We start from the raw sequence: 12,479 nt of genomic DNA, 5'->3' as shown, positions 1-12,479 counted from the left end.
CTGAACAGAACAATTATTTGATTAATTATTCATCAGCATTATCAATGAATGCTCTTACAAAGTATGAAATGCACTGAGCAATTGCCCATATTTTCTCACTTTCACAAGGGCATTTGCTAAATGAATGTAACTAATGTAACTAATCATGGTAAGTGTATAAATTGTACATAATGTATCAAAATTCAAAGCACCATTCCATTCAACTGGTAACATCCAGCAGGTGGTCTGAAGAACATTTTAGAACAATGACTCTACTAAGCAACCTCTATCAGCAGCTAAATAACTTTCAGCAAGAATCTTAATTATGTACAGGTGCAGATGACTTTACCCATAATATAGTTAAATAGCCACAGCTAAGGTATTTAAAGTATATGTAATTTTGGAGCTGACTATAGAAGGAAAGAAAAGCACCCTTCATAGAACCAAGTCTCTGAGATAAAATAACTTACTCCACATCATCAATGACCATAATAGCTAGAGTTTTAACCTAGTGCATTGGACACCAAGGGCCACACTTTGTCTACCTCCTCACTATATTTTTCTATTGTACACAACACATTCCATCTACTTTGAAACATGCCTCCTCTTTAATCTTGACTCACTTCTACCTCTGGCTGACCTGTTCAAACCTTCTACAGTCTAGTTACTCCCAGTAACTATTTTTTAAAAGTACAGCTGTGGGGCTTCCAGATTCATCATGGTATAATACAAAAATATATACCCCTCTTTCCTCTCAAAAAATCACCAATAAATCAGACCTAAGACAGAAATCCACCTTTGAAAAAAATCCTAGATGCCATCTGTGATCACAAACAACAAAGTATGAAGAAGATGGGATGAATATGGGAAAGAGGTAAAATTACTAGGCATAAAGGATGAAGAGCAAGCCCAGATTCCTCGAGTGGATATTTCAGTGGGTTCAACTTTACAGGTTTCCATGTTTCCTGATCTATAAGATGAGAATGGTAACAGCACATAACATTGCATTGTAGTAAGAATGAAATGAGAAAGGAATGTGGTGTGGAGTATAGAAATAGAAAATCTCACTGAAGAAATGCACTGAATACATCAAGGCAGATGGAAACACAGACCTAAAGTTCATGAGGACTGGTAGGATTACTGGTATAGATTTGGGAGCCGAAACACCATTGGGAGGGTTGAAGCTGTGTGCATGAAATATGTGGAGAAGAGAAGAGGTACAGCAGATGGGACAAATAAACACTCAAGAAATCAAAGTTACTACAATAAAGTTTATAACTACAATAATAATAATTTTAAAATAAGAACTAGTGCAAAGCACTGGGCTAACCACCTTACATTCATTCCACCTTTATCTGTCAAAAGCTACATTTGGTAGACACTATCATTCTGATTCTATTGAAGAGAAAGCTGAAAATTACACAATAACTTTTTATAGCCATTGATATCTTTCTAAGCTATAACTAGAATGTATGATTATATGCCACTTAGTATGTGTTGGGCTATATTGTGCTGCCAGAAATAGCATTAGACAGTCAATTGGCCAAGCAAATGCAAGGGATGAATATAGTAAAGATCAGATAGACAACAGCTCAGTAATGTGCTGTTGTGAAGTGAAGGGAGGGAGTATCTTCAGGTGAGAAAGATTTGAGCATCTCCAGATTGTGGAAAAGTGAAAGTGAAGGAAAGTGAAAGGGAGGGAGTATCTTCAGGTGAGAAAGATTTGAGCATGTCCAGATTCCTTTGAGTGTATGGTGATGACCTCTTCTCCAGGAAAAGGACTTTAATAAATGACTGTGCATGTAGTACACATAAAGGAGCTAGACAGAGAGCTGGGGGTCGAGGGGAAGCTTTGTAGATCAAGGTGAGCTAGATAGAGATTGGATGGGTGGAATTCACCAGAACAAACTAGGAAAAGTTATTTGTTTAGAAGTCAAGTCAATGTCAAATGAGTCAGCTTTAAGAATAAGTCCTAAAAATAAATCTGCTTCTATAGGGCTAAGTTTGAATCATTCTATGGATTTCTAGAGTACTCAAAGATAAAGATGAATGTTGTTCAGAATCTTAGCATACCAGAAGAGATTGTCAATTAATACACCTACAGCAAAACGACAGACTATTCTCTCTCCAGATGTGAGTTGTATAAAAAGCACTGATCATAAGATGGACAAATTTGGAGGGATATCCAAATTTGGAGATAAATTTGGAGATTTATCACAAATATGTATTACAAATATGGAGAAATATTCTGTATCAGCCACAATGAGAAACGAAACCAAAGCCTTTTCTTTCTTTTCCTTGATCTTTCTGCTTCCCCATCTAAGTTCAATAGATGTATTCATATATTTTCTTCACTATTCATCTAGCCTGCTTTCAAGGAAGGATCAATTATTCACAAATTGTTCTCAAAAGACTCAGATGTTGGGTCAAATACAAAAGATTCCCTAAAGAAGTTATTTTTTTTTTTCCAGACATATCTAAAGTGCCATAATCATGAATCACCTTGCCTCTTGAAATGTAAAGCTACTGATTCAAACATTTTGTAATGTAAGTGGAGACTGTGTGAAAAGTGGCTAGCTGTCCATCAAAAATTGGAGCTTCCCTGTCAGTGGGAAGCAAGATCTAAATACTGACTACATGATTCACTTCCTTTGTGCTGAGGTATAATCACATGAGTAGAATTCACAAACAATGAGCAACAGAGATGTATGAACTTCTGGGGCCAAAGTTTTTAAGAAAATGGTAGTAAATTATCAGAGGGAGTCCACCAACTATAAACATTGCATTTGACAGATTTATAAGTGAGAAATAATGTTTGATTCTGCTAAGCCACAGAAATTTTGTTTTTGATGTTTTTGTTGTTTCACCAGTATCATGAATATGTTTTGTTTTTTTTTTTTTTTTAAGTTATGCTACTTGGTTTTGGTTTTTCTTTTTAAGAAAACGGTTTAAACTGCTATGAGCAGAATCTATACAAATATCTCAAAGCAGGAACTTTCTAGATGTTCAGTTCAGTTGCTCAGTCATGTCTGACTCTTTGCAACCCCATGGACTGCAGCATGTCAGGCCTCCCTGTCCATCAACAACTCCTGGAGTTTACTCAAACTCATGTCCATTGAATCGGTGATGCCATCCAGTCATCTCATCCTCTGCTGTCCCCTTCTCCTCTTGCCTTCAGTCTTTCCCAGCATCACAGTCTTTTCCAATGAGTCAGTTCTTTGCATCAGGTGGCCAAAGTATTGGAGTTTCAGCCTCAGCATCAGTCCTTCCAATGAATATTCATGACTGATTTCCTTTAGGATGGACTGGTTGGGTCTCCTTGCAGTTCAAGGGACTCTCAAGAGTCTTCTCTAACAAACATTTAAATATTCTTGTAGATAAATAAATACTTATTGATGATTAGTCATTGCTAAGCCCTGTTCCAAGTTATTTCCATTTATTATCTCATATCTTCACAAGAATCTATACAGTAAGCACTATTATTATCATCTCCATTCAAAAATGGGCAAACTGAGACAACAGACACTACACAATATACTCATGATCACCAAACACTTCTTTACCATCAAGCTTTAATACTCCTGTATACAAAAGCATAGTTCTAAGACTGTCTACAAAATACTTCCATTCAGTATTGGACAACAACAATAAAATTTTAAACTATTCAACAAAGCAAGTATTTGCAATATGAAAATCAGACACACTTCTCCCTTTGGTTGCCCTGTTCAAATCTTCTACATTCTAGTTACTCCCAGTAGCTCTACCTTTTAAAAGTACAGCTATGGGGCTAAAAAGCTATGGCTTCCCTGGTGACTCAGATGGTAAAGTGTCTGCCTGCAATATGGGAGACCCGGGTTCGATCGCTGGGTTGGGAAGATCCCATGGATAAGGAAATGGCAACCCACTCCAGTACTCTTGCCTGGAAAATCCCATGGATAGAAGAGCCTGGTAGGTTACAGTCCATGGGGTCGCAAAGAGTTGGACACGACTGAGTGACTTCACTTTCACTTTCACTATGGGGCTAAAAAGCATTTTAAAATGGGAAATATGAGTAATTTTTATCCTCTGAGAATTTTTCTAAACTTTAATCTCTGAGAAATAAATAGTCTCTGACAGCATTAATGTGTTTTTCTTTCCTTTAGACATTGCAGATTAAAGAAACTTTACTTTGAAAGACGTCATTATGTAGTAATATCAGGGCTTCCAATGGTAAAGAATCTGCCTGCAATGCGAAAGACCCTGGTTCCATCCCTGGGTCAAGAAGATAATATAGCAACTAAGGTCTTTGGGCTACGTAGATCAGCAGCCTAAAATGTTTCTCTGCAACTGAATTTAGATTTCTATCCTAGGAAGCTTGATCTTCCTAAGGAGATTTGAGAATACACCCTAGAAAAACACACCTTTTTATGTGAGTAGAAATCAGCAAAGAAACACCACATTGTGCCTACTTGTCTGCTTCTTTAATTCTTGCTCCTACTTTATTTTCTGGATTGTTTTTCTTATATGATACTATTATTTCAATAAACCTGTTTCATTTGATAAAAGTATCCTTGGAGTCACTGAAGAGTCTTAAATCTCTTGTGCCATGCTTTGTATACCTGTAATCTTACTGTATTTTCAGAGTTATAAACATGAATTAGTTCCATTCTTCTTTCTCAAGATTGCTTTGGCTATTTGGGGTTTTTTGTATTTCCATACAAATTGTGAAATTATATATTCTAGCTCTGTGAAAAATACCGTTGGTAGCTTGATAGGGGTTGCATTGAATCTATAGATTGCTTTGGGTAGTATACTCATTTTCACTATATTGATTCTTCTGATACATGAATACGGTATATTTCTCCATCTATTGGTGTCCTCTTTGATTTCTTTCATCAGTGTTTTATAGTTTTCTATAGTTTTCTATATATAGGTCTTTAGTTTCTTTAGGTAGATATATTCCTAAGTATTTTATTCTTTTCGTTGCAATGGTGAATGGAATTATTTCCTTAATTTCTCTTTCTATTTTCTCATTATTAGTGTATAGGAATGCAAGAGATTTCTGTATGTTGATTTTATATCCTGCAACTTTACTATATTCATTAATTAGCTCTAGTAATTTTCTGGTGGAGTCTTTAGGGTTTTCTATGTAGAGGATCATGTCATCTGCAAACAGTGAGAGTTTTACTTCTTTTCTAATTTGGATTCCTTTTATTTCTTTTTTTGCTCTGATTGCTGTGGCCAAAACTTCCAAAACTATGTTGAATAGGAGTGGTGAGAGTGGGCACCCTTGTCTTGTTCCTGACTTTAGGGGAAATGCTTTCAATTTTTCACCATTGAGGATAATGTTTGCTGTGGGTTTGTCATATATAGCTTTTATTATGTTGAGCTATGTTCCTTCTATTCCTGCTTTCTGGAGTGCTTTTTATCATAAATGGATGTTGGATTTTGTCAAAGGCTTTCTCTGCATCTATTGAGACAATCATATGGCTTTTATTTTTCAATTTGTTAATGTGGTGTATTACATTGATTGATTTGTGGATATTGAAGAATCTTTGCATCTCTGGGATAAAGCCCACTTGTTCATGATGTATGATCTTTTTAATGTGTTGTTGGATTCTGATTGCTAGAATTTTGTTAAGGATTTTTGCATTTATGTTCATCAGTGATATTGGCCTGTAGTTTTCTTTTTTTGTGGCATCTTTGTCAGGTTTTGGTATAAGGGTGATGATGGCCTCATAGAATGAGTTTGGAAGTTCACCTTCCTCTGCAATTTTCTGGAAGAGTTTGAGCAGGATAGGTGTTAGCTCTTCTCTAAATTTTTGGTAGAATTCAGCTGTGAAGCCATCTGGACCTGGGCTTTTGTTTGCTGGAAGATTTCTGAATACAGTTTCAATTTCTGTGCTTGTGATGAGTCTGTTAAGATTTTCTATTTCTTCCTGGTTCAGTTTTGGAAAGTTGTACTTTTCTAAGAATTTGTCCATTTCTTCCACGTTGTCCATTTTATTGGCATATAATTGCTGATAGTAGTCTCTTATGATTCTTTGTATTTCTGTGTTGTCTGTTGTGATCTCTCCATTTTCATTTCTAATTTTATTGATTTGATTTTTCTCCCTTTGTTTTTGATGAGTCTGGCTAATGGTTTGTCAATTTTATTTATCCTCTCAAAGAACCAGCTTTTGGCTTTGTTGATTTTTGCTATGGTCTCTTTCATTTCTTTTACATTTATTTCTGCCCTAATTTTTACGATTTCTTTCCTTCTACTAACCCTGGGGTTCTTCATTTCTTCCTTTTCTAGTTGCTTTAGGTGTAGAGTTAGGTTAAATTTTTGACTTTTTTCTTGTTTCTTGAGCTATGCCTGTATGGCTATGAACCTTCCCCTTAGCACTGCTTTTACAGTGTCCCACAGGTTTTGGGTTGTTGTGTTTTCATTTTCATTCATTTCTACGGATATTTTGATTTCTTTTTTGATTTCTTCTGTGATTTTTTGGTTATTCAGCAGCGTGTTGTTCAGCCTCCATATGTTGGAATTTTTAATAGTTTTTCTCCAGTAATTGAGATCTAATCTTACTGCATTATGGTCAGAAAAGATGCTTGGAATGATTTCATTTTTTCTGAATTTACCAAGGCTAGATTTATGGCCCAGGATGTGACCTATCCTAGAGAAGGTTCCGTGTGCACTTGAGAAAAAGGTGAAATTTACTGTATTGTAGTGAAATGTCCTATAGATATCAATTAGATCTAACTGGACTATTGTATCATTTAAAGTTTGTGTTTCCTCATTAATTTTCTGTTTAGTTGATCTATCCATAGGTGTGAGTGGGGTATTAAAATCTCCCACTATTGAGAAAAAAGAATGGAACTGGAGAAATCAACCAGCCTGACTTCAGGCTCTACTACAAAGCCATAGTCATCAAGACAGTATGGTACTGGCACAAAGACAGAAATATAGATCAATGGAACAAAACAGAAAGCCAAGAGATAAATCCACGCACCTATGGACACCTTATCTTTGATGAAGGAGGCAAGAATATACAATGGAGAAAAGACAATCTCTTTACGAAGCGGTGCTGGGAAAACCTGTCAACCACTTGGAAAACAATGAAACTAAAACACTTTCTAAGACCATACACAAAAATAAACTCAAAATAGTTCTAAACATAAGACCAGAAACTATAAAACTCCTAGAGGAGAACATAGGCAAAAGACACTCCGACATAAACCACAGCAGGATCCTCTATGACCCACCTCCCAGAATATTGGAAATAAAAGCAAAAATAAACAAATGGGACCTAATTAAACTTAAAAGCTTCTGGACAACAAAGGAAACTATAAGCAAGGTGAAAAGACAGCCTTCAGAATGGGAGAAAATAGTAGCAAATGAATCAACTGACAAAGAATTAATCTCAAAAATATACAAGCAACTCCTGCAGCTCAATTCAAGAAAAATAAATGACACAATCAAAAAAATGGGCCAAAGAACTAAATAGACATTTCTCCAAAGAAGACATACGGATGGCTAACAAACACATGAAAAGATGCTCAACATCACTCATTATCAGAGAAATGCAAATCAAAACCACAATGAGGTACCACTTCACGCCAGTCAGAACGGCTGCGATCCAAAAGTCTACAAGCGATAAATGCTGGAGAGGGTGTGGAGAAAAGGGAACCCTCTTACACTGTTGGTGGGAATGCAAACTAGTACAGCCACTAGGGAGAACAGTGTGGAGACTCCTTTGAAAATTGCAAATAGAACTGCCATACAACCCTGCAATCCCACTGCTGGGCATACACACCAAGGAAACCAGAATTGAAAGAGACACATGTACCCCAATGTTCATCATATCACTGTTTACAATAACCAGGACATGGAAGCAACCCTAGATGTTCATCAGCAGATGAATGGATAAGAAAGCTGTGGTACATATACACAATGGAGTATTACTCAGCCATTAAAAAGAATACATTTGAATCAGTTCTAATGAGGTGATGAAACTGGAGCCTATTATACAGAGTGAAGTAAGCCAGAAAGAAAAACATCAATACAGTATACTAATGCATATATATGGAATTTAGAAAGATGGTAACAATAACCCTGTATACGAGACAGGCAAAGAGACACAGACGTATAGAACAGTCTTTTGGACTCTGTGGGCGAGGGTGAGGGTGGGATGATTTGGGAGAATGGCACTGAAACATGTATAATATCATATGTGAAATGGATTGCCAGTCCAGGTTTGATGCATGATACAGGGTGCTCGGGGCTGGTGCACTGGGATGACCCAGAGGGATGGCACAGGGAGCGAGGTGGGAGAGGGGTTCAGGATGGGGAAAACGAGTACACCGGTGGCTGATTCATGTCGATGTATGGCAAAACCAATACCATATTGTAAATAATTAGCTTCCAATTAAAATAAATAAATTATTATAAAAAAAAAAAAACATGAATTACCCACAGGGCACTAATTCTTAAACCTTTGCATGCATTAAAGAAATCAGCTAGGTTTATTTAAATATATATCAATAGGTTCCGTCTAAAACATTCTGATTTTAATTAACAAATAAGGTTAATTTCACTGCAGGTGGTCAAACTCTGAGAAAAGGAGCTTTGTACACTATTCTATCCTAATTTAGTTTGCACTAAAGACCACAACCTGAAAGGTACCATAAATTCTCATACCTGAAAACACTCTATAAATACTTGTAGGTAAATCTTTTTCCTTCAACATTTTCCTATTTTCATTAATAAGTAAAGAAAACAGATTAAATCCCTTCATAATCCTTATGTGTACTCTTGAACAAGTTTGATACAGAAAATGTAATCACTGAAATTGCTGGTTGTCAGTATGATAAAATATTGATGTAAGCTTACCACCTGTTTCTATGGATACAGCCACATATTTTTACATTTTCATCACAGGTCATGTGAACAGCCAACAGAAATATATAGATTTAATTCTATATGGAACAAGAGAATTATAAATAAGGAAATATTTCTTGTATTAATGAGAGAAATAAAGCTAAAATGTTTATTAGGGATATAATTCAATACAATCCTGGTCTAGCAGCAAACGTAATTTATACAAAAATACTGTTTTAAGCTCATAGTCAACTAGAAAACTATGAGTTCAAAATCATTAACTTGGTATAGGAAAGTTTAGGTATATTATCTGAACTCCATTAAGCTAGTCTGTATAGATATAGATAGGTATGTGTATCTGTATGTATATTTTAGTGAAAATTTTCCTTTCCATAAAATGAGATTTTTTTTCATATTCATAGTCCTTCAAAAAGTTGATTTGTTTCACAAGAGTTCAGTCTAGTCTAGGTGATTCATTTTATTTCTGATTCAATAATTTAGATTCTATTATTCAGTCTCTGGGGAATGACAGAGCAAGCATAACTGAAGGTTAAAGCACAGGAAGTTTTGTGCACTCAGGGCTTGAATGAAGCACGTGAACACCTAAATAAGGTTTCAGACAGATTATTTTAAAATCAGCTTTTTAATCTGTGTTCAGAAGAAAAGCTGTCTGACACACTGGGAAAAGGAAGAATTAAGAGAATATTGTTTATTGTTTCAAGAAAATCAGTTAAGCTCAAGCCCCAAACATGCATCCCCAACTAAGAAAAAAAATGTGTCCAGTTCATTGGACTGATTCTCCTACTCAGAATGGCCATCATTTCACTCAAGCAAGAACGTAAACTCAAAGGGCTTATCAAATATTCATTCATGCAATATGAAGCCACAATATGTTCATTGAGAGAATTTCTGTTAACCAATTATTTCCATCAACTTACATTTCCAATGATAATATGGTATTCCAATGATACATTAATGATAATTATAGATTGATGTCTTAGGTAATTTCCCCTCTGAAATAATTATTACTATAGCAAGTGTGTTTGGCCAAAATATTGTTGAAATATATGTGTTCCAATTGTTACTGAGGCAAGTGAGAAAGTAATCTACTAGGAAAATAGGAAATATAAACTGCTAAGTGATTTGGTAAGTGAAAAAGACAATAATTGAGGAAGGTAAGTAATAATAAGGGCAAGATGGTATGCTTTCTCTAATACCTAGAGTTACTCTCTTGAGTTCTCGGTTTTTATATCATTTTGATTGGCATAAGTTATGCCTAGTAATACTGTTATTTGCATACTTATCTCTTCTTTCTGGAGAAGGCGATGGCACCCCACTCGAACACTCTTGCCTGGAAAATCCCATGGATGGAGGAGCCTGGTAGGCTGCAGTCCATGGGGTCGCTAAGAGTCGGACATGACTGAGCAACTCCACTTTCACTTTTCACTTTCTTGTATTGGAGAAGGAAATGGCAACCCACTCCATTGTTCTTGCCTGAAGAATCCCAGGGACGGGGAAGGCTGGTGGGCTGCCATCTATGGGGTCACACAGAGTTGGACACGACTGAAGCAACTTAGCAGCAGCATCTCTTCCTTCAGATTATAAATTATTTAAAACAAGGGTAATCCCTTATTTATCTTTGCTCCCTCCTTTGTTTTCATAATGTATATATTATAAAGAGCAGTGTTGATTGAGTTTAATTAAACAAAAGTAACATTGATTGTAAAGAGGAATTTCTGTAGTTCAAGATCTTAAAAGTGTAGATATCCCACAAATTGATCTAATGGAAAGGACGGTGATGAAAGTGAGTGGTTGATTTTTGAAGTTAAATATGATTGCAAAGTTTGAAGGATTCTGAGAAAAAGGTCTTAAAAGAGTTGATTAATATTAAGAATTCTTAATTACTAAATAATCTTAATTACTAAATAATGCCCAAAGTTGGAATAATATGGAAATATGAAGTATTTATGGTAAAAGTGTGAAGTGCAAGTCACTCAGTTGTGTCCGATTCTTTGCAACCCCATAGACTATACAGTCCATGGAATTCTCTAGGCCAGAATACCAGAGTGGGTAGCCTTTTCCTTCTCCATCTTATGGTTCAGTTCAGTTCAGTTCAGTCACTCAGTCATGTCCGACTCTTTGCGACCCCATGAATCACAGCACACCAGGCCTCCCTGTCCATCATCAACTCCTGGAATTCACTCAAACTCAAGTCCATCAAGTCGGTGATGCCATCCAGCCATCTCATATCCTCTGTTGCCCCCTCCTCCTCCTGCCCCCAATCCCTCACAGCATCAGGGTGTTTTCCAGTGAGTCAACTCTTCACATGAGGTGGCCAAAGTATTGGAGTTTCAGCTTCAGCATCAGTCCTTCTGATGAACACCCAGGATTGATCTCCTTTAGGATGGACTGGTTGGATCTCCTTGCAGTCCAAGGGACTCTCAAGAGTCTTCTCCAACACCACAGTTTGAAAGCATCAATTCTTTAGTGCTCAGCTTTCTTCACAGTCCAACTCTCACATCTATACATGAACACTGGAAAAACCATAGCCTTGACTAGACAGACCTTTGTTGGCAAAGTAATATCTCTGCTTTTCAATATACTATCTAGGTTATGTGTTTATAAGCTCAATTTTGTCTGACTCTGTACAAGCCCATGGACTATACAGTCCATGGAATTCTCCAGGCCAGAATACTGGAGTGGGTAGCCTTCCCCTTATCCAAGGGATCCTCCCAATCCAGGATTGAACCCATGTCTCCCATATTGCAGGTGGATTCTTCACCAGCTAAGCCACAAGGGAAACCCAAGAATATTGGAAAGGATAGCCTATCCCTTCTTCAGCAGATCTTCCCGACCCAGGAATCAAACCAGGTCTCCTACATTGCAGGCAGATTCTTTACCAAGTGAGTTATCAGAGAAGCTGATATCCAATGTCCAAAGTTGGAATAATATAGAAATACAGAATATCTTATGATAATAAGTGTTTAATTTTTTAAAATAAGGATAAAATATAGATGCTGAAAGACAAGTCATAAGAAGATGGAAAAATGGCATGATCACTTGGCATAGACCATAAAGAAAGAAACTAGTCAGTGACAGTGTCATATCAATGGGTCTGGAAGCAACAGTAGAGAACATGGAATTTACTGACTTCACCAATGATTATAAGATTTGAAAATTCTTTAACAGCAGGACACAACAAACTGATACACAAATAGAAGAGCTGTCGAACTCTGTTACTTATACACCGAAGGACAGAGGTCTGCCAATCAGAGCCCTAGAGAGCATTACATCCTGGAAGAGGGTAAGGGCAAGCTAGAGATGTAGAAGGCAGTTTACATAGGACTCTAAGTTATCTAGATTTCTAGGACTCCCTGTGGATTGACTAATTTGTATAATGTCAGTTTCCCAACTCAGGGACATAGGAGCTATCCCCAGATATTGGTACCTCACCCTGGGAAAATTAGCATGCTGGGAGGGATTGGGGGCAGGAGGAAAAGGGGACAACAGAGGATGAGATGGCTGGATGGTATCACCGACTCAATGGACGAGAGTTTGAGTGAACTCTGGGAGATGGTGATCGACAGGGAGGCTTAGCGTGCTGCAATTCATGGGGTCACAAAAAGTCAGACACAACTGAGTGACTGAACTGAACTGA

Source organism: Bos indicus x Bos taurus, chromosome 5, assembly GCF_003369695.1.
Source record: "Bos indicus x Bos taurus breed Angus x Brahman F1 hybrid chromosome 5, Bos_hybrid_MaternalHap_v2.0, whole genome shotgun sequence".
NCBI classification, from domain to species: Eukaryota; Metazoa; Chordata; class Mammalia; order Artiodactyla; family Bovidae; genus Bos; species Bos indicus x Bos taurus.
Note: the sequence above shows the minus strand (reverse complement) of the source record.